Consider the following 13,127-nt stretch of genomic DNA (forward strand, 5'->3'; position numbering starts at 1 on the left):
CCCCCCCCCCCCCCCCCCCCCCCCCCCCCCCCCCCCCCCTCCAAGGAAAACACTTCCGTGTCACTCAGATTTATTCCTTAGAAAAAGAAACTCACTTTTAACGTGTTTTTTGCTTCAAATCACATATGACCAACACCTCCTTGTGTTCTCTAAGCCGGAAGGTTTTAAGTGACGGATGAAACAGTTCGGGCCTCAATGTTTTAAAATGCTTCCGTTTTTAAAAGGTGGAGGTTGGGGGATAGGCCCGGAGTCTCCTTTCCCTCTCCTCCTCCTGCTTATTTGTCATGAGGAGGGGTTTGGGGAAACATCCAAGGAGCCTCTTCCAGGTTTAGAGCAAGGATCAGGATACATTCCGTTGTGCCTGATAAGCGAGGCCCCATTCGGCCGCCTGGTTCCACATGGTTTGGATGTTTCCCTAATAAAAAAGAAAGAAATCCAAGACTCCAGCCCACGTGACAACTCTGAGGAACGAGAGCCGAGAGGAGGGAAGGAGTCTGGGGTCAGACCCGCCGGTCAGTGTTTTCCCTGTTTGCGTAAGACATCACTGGAGTGTGTGTGTCGTCTCTTATGTGTAGACGGTCGTTAGGCAGAGTCACATGCTTGCATCCGGCTCTCCTCTGAGAGGCACATTTGTCTCCAAGATGGAAATGGTAGAACCATTTCAATATTCTCAGTTCCTTTGGGTTTTCTCCTGTATACCCAGCTAGCAGAAGCAGGTTGCATTATTGAAAGATGGCTGAAATCAAGGAAAATTGAATCAGTGTAGTACAACAAATTTCTAAAGCTGTCATAGCAAAAACAAGACAAAAAAAGTCCCCCTTTGTCTTTGATTCTCGCTAAATCATAAAAACCAACCTGATTGTCATCTATAGATTTGGGGGGAGGGGGCGGGAGCTGGGCAGTGAACTTGGGGAAAAGAATGGCTGGCCACCACATTGGAGATACACAGGCTCCGTGTATATACGTGGGGCCCCGTGCACCCCCTTCTCAAAAGCAAGCAGCCCCCAAACGGTTCTGCCCGCCGCCTGTTCGCAAACCGCCATCGCCTGGGGCCCTGCGCAGGGTGGCACCGGTGAGCGTGTGCAGAAGGTGGCTCACTCTTTCGAGGTGGCTTTCAAGGTGGCTCACTCTGGCTGCAGGGGTAAATCAGGGGCACGGCCTGTGGCCACTTTAGGACGGACAAGGTCACACAGACGTCTCACCCGGCTCCACGCTGACCGGGGGCAAGCGGTCCCCTCTCTGTTTGAAGCTAGGATAACAGTAGAAGGCACGTCATGGGGTTTTCGGGAACACTTCACGAATCTATGCGAACGCCAGCGCCTGGCACCACGGGGCCGAGGATGCGGAGGTGTCGTGTGCTGGACCAAGGAGGCAGCGTCTGAATGTCGTGTTTTCTCCTGCCTCGGGCCTCCCTGTGCCACAGCCATAGCCCCCTTTATTTCAGCACCTGCTCTGTGCTCACCTTCAGCTCGGGGCTGTACCTACATTCCCACTGGTTCCCACCCCCAGAAATTGAGACTCTGGAGGTGAAGGGTCTTGCCCAAGATTGAGACCCAGCAGTTACACCCCAAACCCTGCCCCTTATGGCTTAAAGTCTGTGGTTTCCCATCCCTTGAAGGGGCTGATGGGGACAACGGCGCAAGGGAGGCCGGTCGACCTGACCCTGGCTGGGCCCGTGAGTCACTGGGAAGGGATAAAGTAGGCGGGGCCTGTGTGAGGCTCGGTGCGGGTGGCAGAAACCACCAGAAACCTGAATTCTCATGCTGAGGACGAAAATCTGACCCAAACATGTGTCTTGTTAGAAGGCGTTGTCTTGATGTCCAGTGCTCTGAGCAGAGGCTGGCGGGGGGAAGAAAGAGTTCTGGACTCGGCCGCCCCGGGCTTAGATCTGAACAGCGCCACTTAGCTGTTCTAAACCTCCGTCTTCCACCCCTGTAAACTGGGAGAGTAATAAAAAATCCTCACTGCCAGCACTTACGGGGTTTGACCGAGATAGTCGCGTACAGGGCTTAGGACGATGCCCAGCATGCGGCTGCCGTGGTCTCAGTCACGCTGGTTGTGACTCTTCCCTATTAGCGTCCACAGGAAGGGGGGGCGAGCAGCGTAAATCCATCCCATGTCAGCACGGCACGCCGCTCTGCCGCTGGAGGCGAAGCAGTGACATCCTGTGTGACCACGCCAAGCTTGATTTCTTGTTTAAGTGATGGGTTAAAAGTACTCGTCTGTGTTCTGCGTTGAAGGAAATTAAAGTGGAGTTAAAATGAGGGGAGATGGGGGAGGTTGGAAACGTTAAATAGGATATAAAACCGTCGCAAACACCACCAGAGTCCAGAATGCTGTGGTTTTTTCGTTTAATCTGAGGATTTAGAAGTTACTTACCCAGGCCATCCGCGTGCATTTCATGGTGATTAGTATGTTGACATCACACTCTGGTGAATGGGCTGCTGCTTTGGCAACAATGGCAAGGAATTTTCTCCATAAACAATCATGAACTTGCTCCTTTTCACCCCTGAACTCTAAGCATAGCTCACGGAGTCAGAGGCCGAGGAGAGAAGCTGGGCCCACGGCCCCCTGGCCCCGGCTCTCGGCTCCGAGGGTTGGGCCTGCGTCGCTGGGTGTCCCTTTGGTCAGGATGATTTTGCAACTTCCCATTCCTGGCAAATCTGGCTGCCCCTGGGGGCTGCAGGGTGGGGGCTGCCTGGCAGAGGACTTGGCTTTGCTCATTGTGTCATACTTTACACTGGTAAGCCAAACCCCTTGCCCACAAAAAGGCAGGAGACACCCTTTGGGTTCGGGGCGGACACGTGACCCGAGCCGCCTCTCTGCCCATCCTGAATACCTCCCCGATCTCTTGAGCTCCTAAGCAGCAGGGAGAGGCCGGCATCCATGGAGGCCGCCATGTGCTGTCCTCCTTCACTCTCCACACCCTGTGCAGACAGGTGCTGTTGCCCCCGTGCAGAGCTGAAACCTGGGCTCGGTGGTCCCAGCCGTAAAGGAAGTTCAAGTGCAGTCCCTGATGGCAACACACCGTTCTGTCTGTCCAGAACCGGGGTGGGTCTGCTTTCCTGCTGACCTTAAAACTTTACGTACTCTGCTCTGCCTGGGGGTGTTTCTGAATTTAAGCCTGTGCCCTATCACCATCATTTGGCCGCAGGGATAGTTCACTCCATGAAGGACCCCCCTCACCCTGTCAGCTTTGAGCTGGGTGCTTAGGGACCAAAGGGAATGCCCCAGCAGCCAGCGCAAGCAGGGACCCGCAGTGCGCCCCAGCCTGCCACACCCGAGAAGCACCCCAGTAAGAGATGGAGAGAGACCAGGTGTCACCCCAGTTGTGAGTGGGCAGTGCACCTCCAGCCTCCCCTCCCCCCAGAAGCAGGCGAGCTTCAGGGAAAGTGTGACGCTGGGCCCTGGCCAGGCCAGCAGGAAGACGTATGGGGCCCCCCCCCCCGCCCCCCCGGCAGTGTGGCTAACAGTGTGGACTAGAGCCACCCGCCACGTTGGTGGGCAGATACTGGGTATTTGCAGGGACGTATGTGGACCGTGTACACGGTGGAGGCAACGTGGTTGGGTGGAGAGGGCACAGTTTGCGAGTTTGGATACCTGGGGTAGCATGCCAAGTCTTTGCATCAACGTGACCCTGGGGCAGGTCCCCTGGCTTCCCCCACCCCAGCCCCAGTGCTGGTCCCGCATCCGTGGTGATTGTGGCATATGCAGCACTTGGCTAAGTTTCTTGAAAGACCCCCAAGAATGGTCATGTTTAAGGTCGCGGCTAAAACCTGTGTAGATGCCATCGAGCAGAAATGGGGTGGGGGGGAGGGGGCGGAATTCTTCACAAACAGGAAACCTGCACGACTCAGAACTACTCTCAGCTGTGGGTGTTGACAGTGGACGAAGCGGTGCTTACTAAAGAAATTCTCACTTGAGTGCCATCACTCTCCTGGTGCTCAGTGGTGACACCAGCCTCCTTCCTGCCCAGCCTGTTGTCCAGCAGCCATATTCCCTGCCGTCCACGTCCGTCCCCGGCCGGGAGCAGGGCCTCTGCCGTGTAAATTAGTCCAAGGCATGAGAAAGTGAGTTGTTGCTCCTCTCCCCTCAGCCACAGGAGGTGATCGGTGGCAGTGATGGGGAGGTTTTCTGGCCAGGCCCCTCCCTCATGGGGCTGAGCAGCAGGAGAGTGGTGGTGGCCCTGGGGGACCGTGTCCCAGTGAAAGCCTTACTGTCCTTCCCGCTGCCCAGACAAAAGGTTGTCTCTGTTCAGGAGTCAGGAAAAGTGTAATTTTGCAGCCAATCCCTGTGATGAAGCATCTTCTCTCGGAGAAGATGGACGTATAAATATTCTCCGTCTCTGCTGCTCTTTATGTCCCTTGTAAGCAGTTGACCCACTTCACCATCTGATGGATTCCCCGTCACAGCCAGGCAGACGCGTCCCAGCTCCACAGTCCAGGCAGCAGCCCCTAAAATGATCCCGGTGTCTCTGTTCCCCTTACCATTACTCTGCATCCTTCCTCCCCACCCACTGCCCCACGTGCCCCGTGGCCCTGGCCATCCCCAGTCTCGCCCCTCCAGCAGACCCTCCAGCCCTCGTCTCAAGGAATAACGGCCAAGAGACAGCGGCCTTGATTGTAGATTTCACGCTGCATGCATAACAACCTGCAAGCCTTTGACAACTAGGAGCCAGCAATTCCTATGATGAAGTGGCATCCGGCACCCGTCCTGCCTTCCAGCTCAGTGCAAAGCCATTTCCCCACCTGCTGCCGACCTCCCGCAGGAAACCACGATGCTCACCCTCCCTTCAGTGGGCGCCACACTGAAAACTGAGCACGACGAGGGAAGCTTTATCAGCCCACCGTGCTTCCTTGTAGGGCGCACAGCCTCCATTTTCAGCCGACTTTAAAGCTGAAAGACACGGGAGAGTCTAATTAGTAAAGGGACGATCTAATATTAATCACTCCCTTAAAATTGACAAGGGAGGCAGTTCATTTAACCACTTAATTGCTACAGGTTTTTATGGGCTGCTGTCTGCAGACGTATTTAATGAAGAAGTTATAAATCTAAGGGAGCTTAAAATTTTAATTTTATACCTAAATATTTTCCTTGTTCTCATGTTTGTAGTCAACCCTCAAGAGTGTAGTCACGTGGAATGTTCTTTAAATGAACATATTTGCTAACTGGCGTCATTTCAGTTTTTAAAACATTGGTTCCAGCAATTAGGCATTTTTCTCAGTTCCCAAATGACTAGAGAAATTCGTCTTGATTATAATTGCTCTTAGCCACGCATATCTAATTTGTGTCTTTTTAAGTGTTAATTAGTAAACAGTTTGAGCTGACATCTTTATGTGTTTGTGTGTTGAAAAATGGGGCTCATTGCTTATTTAGCTTGGGGCCGATTCCACTAGCATTTACGTCACGACGTTGAGGTGAAATTAATGGAAACACGTGTGGCAGCGCAAGGTAAAAAGAATTTTCGAATTCAACTTTTGGGCATCCACTTTGCACGGGCTTCTACAGGCCCCTTCAAGTAGATGAGAGTGGATTTGGGACCTGCATACGTGGGAAGAAAGCGAGGCGGAAGATTTTTGTGCCAATAATGAAATGGCAGAGTCCCAATTTTATAAAAGCAAAATGTTCATGTCCCAGCACAATTGTTCATTCTTTCTACTTTTGGAAAGCTTTCATTGTGCTTATTAACGGTAAAGGATTTCGTGGCGGGAGAGGTTGCAAACTCTGTGGTGTGGTCCCTTGGCACCATCTAGTGGTCAGGTCTGGAACTGCAACAGGAAATAAGCTGCCTTCTGTCTAGATGGAAGGTTTTCACCCCCCAGAATCTTTTTATTTCTCAGTGAGGAAGCGGATACGTTTTGGGAAAGAAATTTTCCTGATTTACTTATTAAATAAAATTTAGTTAAATAAACAGAAGTTAGCCTGTTCTTCCTCCCTTTTTCATTATTGCACAGAGCTGCCACCCACATTCTTACTGAGTTGAGATAATTCCAGCCCCAAACAAAGAAACCTAATAAATTAGTTTAATGGTTGGCCTTTCTGAAGGCTCACGAGAAGTGTTAGGCTTCTTCTGAAATATGGGACATAGCTTGGGGACCGCCACTTCATAGACTCTCCAGGAGTCTGACCACAAAGCTTAAGAACCAGTTTGAGGCCACAGACGAGATTAGTTCCCTCCCCCATTAATTGTAGCAGATGTCTTGGACAGTTGATCATCTTAAGCAGCTACCCTGCCAGTCAGAATGCGTTTTTTAATATTTAGGGTGTTCCCCTTGAGTTCAAAGGTAGGTCGTACATGTTTATAAAACTGCAAACATCACAGAAACACGTAAAGTAAAAGGTGGACGCACACGCGTGAGGTAGGCTCACACCGTGCGTGATCTCAGTACCTGGCTTTGCACTTGGCACAACCTTCCACATCATTCTGCACAGACCTACCTCATTCTTTTTAATGACTACATGTGGTTCCCTTTTATGATTATGCCATAATTTATTTAAGCAATCCACTATTGATTGACTTTTGAGTTGTTTCCAATTATTCACTCTTACGCTGCTGCAGTATATTTCTTTGTACGTGTGTCTTTTCTCCCCTGGGTCTTTCTTGAGAAGAATATATATTACCAGTTTGTCTTCCAAAACGGGTGTGCACATTGAAACCTCCCCACCCCACCCCGTAGGGTATGGGCGGGCCCCGGGCCCCCCCCCCCCCCACATTCTCTAACTATAGCTGAGCAGCACCAGGATTGAAAGGTGAACATTCTTTCATATGGTTATTGCCTATTTGTAGTTATTTTGTGAATCTCTTCTGTTTGTGCCCTTGCCCAATTTTTTTCTGTTGGCTTAATTTTTTTTTTCATTTGTTTTTAAGAATTCTTTATGCCCTTGGGACACCTGGGCGGCTCAGTCAGTTGAGTGTCCGACTCTTGATTTCAGCTCAGGTCTTGATCCCAGGGTTGTGGGATCGAGCCCCACATCAGGCTCCGCACGGAGCCTGCTTGGGAGTCTCTCCCTCTCCCTCTCTCTCAAATAAAATAAAAAAATAAGGAATTTTTCGTATTCTTTATAACCACTTTCTGTCATATGTTCAAACACACACACATTAACTGGTGGTTTTTGTTCTTGTTAATGATGTGTTCTGCCACATAATAGTTTTCATTTTTTCATGGGCACTTTTGTCTTTGTTTTAATGTTTTATTTATTTGGGGTTTTGTGTCATAGTCAGATTATAAAAATAATCAGTCCTATTTTCTTCCACTCTCATATTTAAAATTTTTTTTTTTAACGTTTATTTATTTTGGGGACAGAGAGAGACAGAGCATGAACGGGCGAGGGGCAGAGAGAGAGGGAGACACAGAATCGGAAACAGGCTCCAGGCTCTGAGCCATCAGCCCAGAGCCTGACGCGGGGCTCGAACTCCCGGACCGCGAGATCGTGACCTGGCTGAAGTCGGACGCTTAACCAACTGCGCCACCCAGGCGCCCCTCCACTCTCGTATTTTGATATATTAAAATACAAAATTCTTTTCAACAACTTAATCCATCTGAAACTTATTAGAAGATAAGAATAAGGACCAGCTTTATTTTCTCCTATAGCATTAGCCAATTTTCTGAATACTGATTGCTTTCTTCGGTGAATTTTTGGTTTTTTTTTTGAGAGAGAGAGCGAGCGAGCAAAAGAGAATGCAAGCAGGGGAGAGGGACAGAGGGAGAGGAAGAGAGAGAATCTCAAGAATCTTAAGCAGGCTCTGTGCTGGCAGAGCCGGACACAGGGCTCGATCTCACAACCATGAGATCCTGGCCTGAGCTAAAATCAAGAGTCAGATGCTTGACCAACTGAGCACCCAGGCGTCCCCCCCACTCCTGTGAATTTTAAATCCTGGCTTCCTCCTCTATTGTTTCGTTATGTAAGCGGATCAGTGGACCTTTCTTTTGACTCTGTTCTTTTTATATTATTGCCACCCTGTTCTGAATCTTACAACTTTATAATAAACTTTAATATATGATAGAGTTTTCCCTTTATGACCCCCAAATGGTCCTAATTATATTCACGTGCTTAGTCCTCCAACTTAACTTTAGAATCTTTGGGGGGCGGAGGAGGTTCCAAAAACTCTGTTCTAGTGTTTACTGTAACTGAATTCACTACATCGATGAACGGAGGTGTGATTGGCGTTTTAGATGAAGAGGCTCCATCCAGAGAGCAGAGTAGAATAGTTGTTCTTTGTAGAGATCCTGCACGCTTCTTTCTAGGTCATTCCAGGTGTTTTATGTTTTTGTGGCTCTTGTGAATGGCTCTTTCCTTACATTTTATTTCCCCAACATTTGTGTATCAAGAAGCTGCTGGCTTCTCACCAGCTTCTTCTGTTGTCTCTGCTGGTTTTTCAGCTGCTTTCCTCTGGTGTCCCTGTCCCTGGCAGGCAGTTGTCACCTGCGAATACCCACGTGGCCTTCTTCCCTGGGTCTGTCCCTTCTCCTGCAGGCCTCTGCCAGGGACCTCGGCCACCGGGCCTCCTTGTCTTACCTGTGGGTTAACAGAAGTTTCTAATTTCAACAACCCATAATGCTGCTTGCTGTGGCTTGCTCGTAGAGACGTCTTTTTTTTTTTTTTTTTAATCTTGTTAAAGAATTAGCCGTCTATTTCTGCTTTTCTCAATGTTTTTTACCAGGAATGGATGGTGGCTTTTGATAAATGTCTTTTAATCATCTATTGAGATGATCATATATTTTCTCTACAGCATATTAATATGCTGGATTATGTTCATAGAGTTCCTAATTCTGAGAGTCTCTGCGCCCCCAGCCGCCACCGCCCCTTTGGTTCCGCAGGCAGCGTTGTCCCCCCCGCCCCGCCCCCCACGGCAGCGTCCTCTCCCATAGCATTTCCCCCACCCCAGCCCACCTAGCAGCAGCCACCACCCAGACTGCTCCCACAGGGGCCCGGGGCATTCATCACAGAAGTAAGAGAAGCAGGCTGAGCCCGTGGAAATGAAGCTGACGCGGAGAGAGCGTTCAGCGGACAGAATCACCTGTCCCGGTTGCCCCCGTGGGGCGTATGCTTGTTCAAACTGAGGTCAAGGTGAATACGTGGTCTCCTGCCAAGTCCTTCGCCAAAGGATTTTCCTCTCCATGGTTTGAGAACGCTCATCCCCCACGTTTTAAAGTAATCTCCCCCTCCCCCCAAACCGAACTCTTACAAGGTTGCCCGTCATGTAGGTAGAAAGCATGAAGACAGATCAGGGAGAGCACTTTCCCAGAGCGACCACACAGCCTCTCGTTTTCCAGTGCTAGAAAGCGGTATTGTTTTAAATCCTTCCTACAAGTCGCTTAGGAGGGGGGAAAGCCTGGGGAGGCAAAACGCAAATAGCTGCTTTTTTTAGGTAAGATTCGGGTGAACCCTGAAATGCTGGCCCAGTGAGGGGGGGGTCCCCACGGCTGCCCGCAGACACAGAAATGGCATTTTCAGCAGCAAAGGCACCGTCCTTCCACGGCAGAGCAGACGGGCTGGTCACACAGGCGCCCACCAGGCCACCAGCCCTGCGGTGAGGCGGGGGAGGGGCAGGGACGTAAGACGCCTTCTGTGTCCTTGTTAATCACACAGCAACCCTTGGTTCCACCACAAGATGTGCTCTTCCCCCATTTTCTTAAAACTTGCATGGCCTCCTCAGTCTTTCATTTTCATACTTGTAATAGTCATGGCTACAAGAATTATTTCACTTTCTTGCTTCCTTTGTCCCCATCACCCCCGCACACTCACAAAATCAATCACAGCGATAACACAGCAGTTGCCACTGCCTGGCTGGGCAGTTTATAGGGAGGGGTGGGGAGTGGGGCAAACCGGAAAATGCATGCTTCTTGAAAAGAAGCAGCCTGCGGTCACAAAAACGAACATCCAGAGTTGCCGTAGCCCCCCGTTTGTCTAATGAAAGCTGGAAAATGTTGGCATTTTATGCATTCTCTCAACTTCTCAGTGTTTATTTTTAAACACCCCACGAGCCAATAATGTGTGAACCTCCAGCTTGTACACAGTGTGTGCACAGAGATACCAACACAAATCACACTCAGACTCATAATCTTGCATTCACAGGGGTGGTGTGGACAAGCACCAGGCTCGGGACTTTACACGCATGGGTTAAATACCACACGATAGGGTGCATCCCACCATCCTGCTCAGAGGGCTGTAGGAATTCAGAAAACCCACACTGGACTGACTGCTGCTTCCACAAAGGACTGAAAATCAGAATGACCTCTGACCTGCCTGAGAATATAGCCCCTAAGCTACCTACCTTCTCTCCTTTGCGCTAGGCTGTTCCCAGAGACCTGCTCTGTCCCTTTACTCACCCATCCTATTCCATCCGTCCACCCATCTATCCATCATTCATCCATCCACCCAGCCACCCATCCATCCACCCACCCACCTCTTCTGGACCACAACCTCCCCAGGCTCTGGAGCTACAGAAATGGCTGTGGCCCATCCTGACCGTGCACCGAGGGATATGGGAAGTGTTGTGAAGGCCCGGGGGTTGTGATGAATTCTCCCCAGGGGAGAAGGGAACATGTGTCAGAACAAGTGCCCCTTTAGCTGGGCCTTTAAGGACAGTAGGGTTTAGCTAATCACGGGAGACAGTGTCCCAATGTTCAGAAAGGCACAAAGGTATGACTGGGCCCCGGCCCATTCAGGACTTGCTGCTGGGCAGTGGGGGAGGAGAGGTCCAAGAGCTTTCATGGGGAAAGGTCTCAGCAGAAACCATTCAAACCTCACTCCGGAAGAGGGGGGATCCTGGGGCTGTGTGATGGGGCAGGGATATGGGAGTTAATGTTCCGCTCTTGAGAGCTCTCCGACGCTCCTCCTCCTCCGTCGGCGTCCAGCTGGAAGGTGCTTTGTGAGCTGAGGGTGCATCTGGAGTGGGGGGCTCTCCTGGCACTGAGCCCAGGGAGGCAGGCTGCTTAGGGCAGTGAGTGGATACCGCCATCCCCTCCTGGGAGTCCCAGGCTTAGAGCGGGAAAGGGGGGAGGTCTGGGTGCTGAGGATGAAAGGGATCTGGATGCCCCAGAGTGGATGCAAGGGCTGAATCAGCGGAAGGTTGTACGTTAATGAATTCAGCAGCTGCTTTCAGAGCCCCCCTCTGGCTGGCACTGTGCCGGGTACAGTGCCCAGGCAGACATGGCTCCTGCTGGAGCAGGTGCATCTCGGAGGGGCTCCTCTTCAGACCATCATTTAGGAGAGATGCAGCAATGGGCCTGGGCGGGCTCAGGGCCCCGACTTGGGGTTGCTCCTCTCTCAGAGCCCAGGAACCCAACAGAAAAGCCAGAATGGACACAGAAGTGGCTTCCCCAAGGGCTTGCGGGAGCCTCACGGACCCCTCTGTGGAGTTGATGTGGGACCAGAGCGTCTATACCCGACCATGGTGGTGGTTAAAAATGCCTCCCTGCAGTGCCCCCAAGCCCTGGTGGCATCAGAAAGGCTGCTCAGCCTCTCAGAGCCCCGGTTTGCTCACCTTTAGTGGAAAGACAGCAATACCAGCTTCCTGGGACACGAGGATTTGGTCCCAGCTCGCTGACTCGGGACGTGGTAGCTCCTGCCGCGCCCATCACCTTACTAGTGACCACAGGGGTCACGGTTGTAATCCATGAGCCCTGAGCTCCAGGCCTGTTCTCCAGCTCTAGGGTGTTCTAGAACCTCAAGAATGGGGAGGGAAGTCCTGGTATCCCCACCCTCCCCTGTGCCCTCAGGCCGCACGAGGACAGCCCTCCTCCAGGTAAAGCAGTTCCACATGCTTGTCGGGACCCCAGCGCTTCCCCTGCCTTCCACCAGTTTTTCAGAGATCTCTGTAGAACCATAGTCTGAGTGCAAAACAAGGACTCCCATGGGAGGAAAAATAAGCGACCACAAAGTGTCACAAGCCTTGGGCTTGGTTCTCAGTCTCCCCTTCAGGAGCTTGAAGGGGTGGACATATTCAGATTAGCTGGACAGGCCTCCCCAGTACCCAGACGAGCTGCCCTATGGGGACGTGAGGCCCTCCTGTGCCCGCTCCTCACAGGGGCACTGGTTTTGACCTCGCACGGGGGGCTGGGTGCCAGCAGCCAGACTTCTGGAGACAGAAGGGGACTCAAGCCCTTCAGTGAGGGGTAGAGGCTTCCATCGCTGATATTCTGAGAGGGGTTGAACCGTGGGCACCAAGAGTGAAGGCCTGGGCTGTGAGGAACGAGAGCAGGTGCCAGGACAGGCTTGGGAGGGCAGGGCCACTAAGAACCTCATCCACCTTCCTGTCCGTACGGGGCCAGGCCCGTGTGAACGAGCCTTAAGTGAACCGGACTTCCTCTTGGCCTGAATCTTGGCCCCTTCACTTCTCCTCCACCCGCCTTCACCTGGCCAGGCCTCCGAGGCCCAGCCTGGCCCCTCCGGGCCTGTTCTCAGTGCACCCTTCCAGCTCTTCCATGATCCACCCCAGTGCCAACTTACACTGGCTCATCGGTTCACATTTGCCAGTCTGCCCCCACCTCCGAACTGCACCTGCACGAGAGGAGGGTGCAGACGCTTGTCCGACGCCAGTTGCCCCACCAGCCCTGCCCCTGTCCGTAGGGGCTACTGGGGGCCTGGTCCAGCTTTGCCCTGTCTCTCTCTGGACCTTTGGGAAGTCTGATCCTCCCCTGGGCCTCGGCTTCCATATCTGCACTACTCAGGCACTAGAAATAATCCCTTACTATCTTTTCTCCTCTGGAGCCTCTGATTTGATCATTACTGGATTCAGGGAGGAAGGGTATATACTTGCCCTTTTTTCCCTCCGCAGATCTTCCTCAACTTACAATGGGGCTTTCCTCCCAGTAAATCCATTGTAAGCTGAAAACACCGTGCGTGGAAAATGCACTTAATACGCTCCACTTACCGAACAGCCTAGCTTAGCCTGGCCTACCTTAAACTCCCAGGACACATACAGTAGCCCACAGTTGGGCAGAAGCATCTAACACAAAGCCTGTGTTGTAATAAGCTGTTGGCGATCTCCTGCAATTTGTTGGATACTGTACTGAAAGTGACACCCAAGATGGTTGTATGGGGACAGCATGGCCGTCAGCGTATCGGTTGCTGAGACCCATGGCTGAGGGGCTGCCGGGGAGCTCTAGCTGCCAAACATCAGA

General features: G+C 51.7%; 1 protein-coding gene and 1 long non-coding RNA gene across 2 annotated transcripts in view; one reads left to right on the plus strand and one right to left on the minus strand.

The window, feature by feature from the left end:
• The window catches only part of MVB12B (multivesicular body subunit 12B), a 181,437-nt gene that overhangs the window by 159,625 nt on the left and 8,685 nt on the right, over positions 1 to 13,127 (plus strand). The window lies entirely within an intron of this gene.
• Positions 44 to 2,091, minus strand: LOC121035002 (uncharacterized). Its single transcript, XR_005792718.1, has 3 exons — positions 1,979 to 2,091; positions 1,203 to 1,358; positions 44 to 736 (listed from the first exon to the last, which is right to left on the minus strand). It is a non-coding gene; the product is annotated as an uncharacterized LOC121035002 (long non-coding RNA).

This window comes from Herpailurus yagouaroundi, unplaced genomic scaffold (assembly GCF_014898765.1).
Source record: "Herpailurus yagouaroundi ecotype Mexico unplaced genomic scaffold, PumYag 160, whole genome shotgun sequence".
Classification (NCBI taxonomy): Eukaryota; Metazoa; Chordata; class Mammalia; order Carnivora; family Felidae; genus Herpailurus; species Herpailurus yagouaroundi.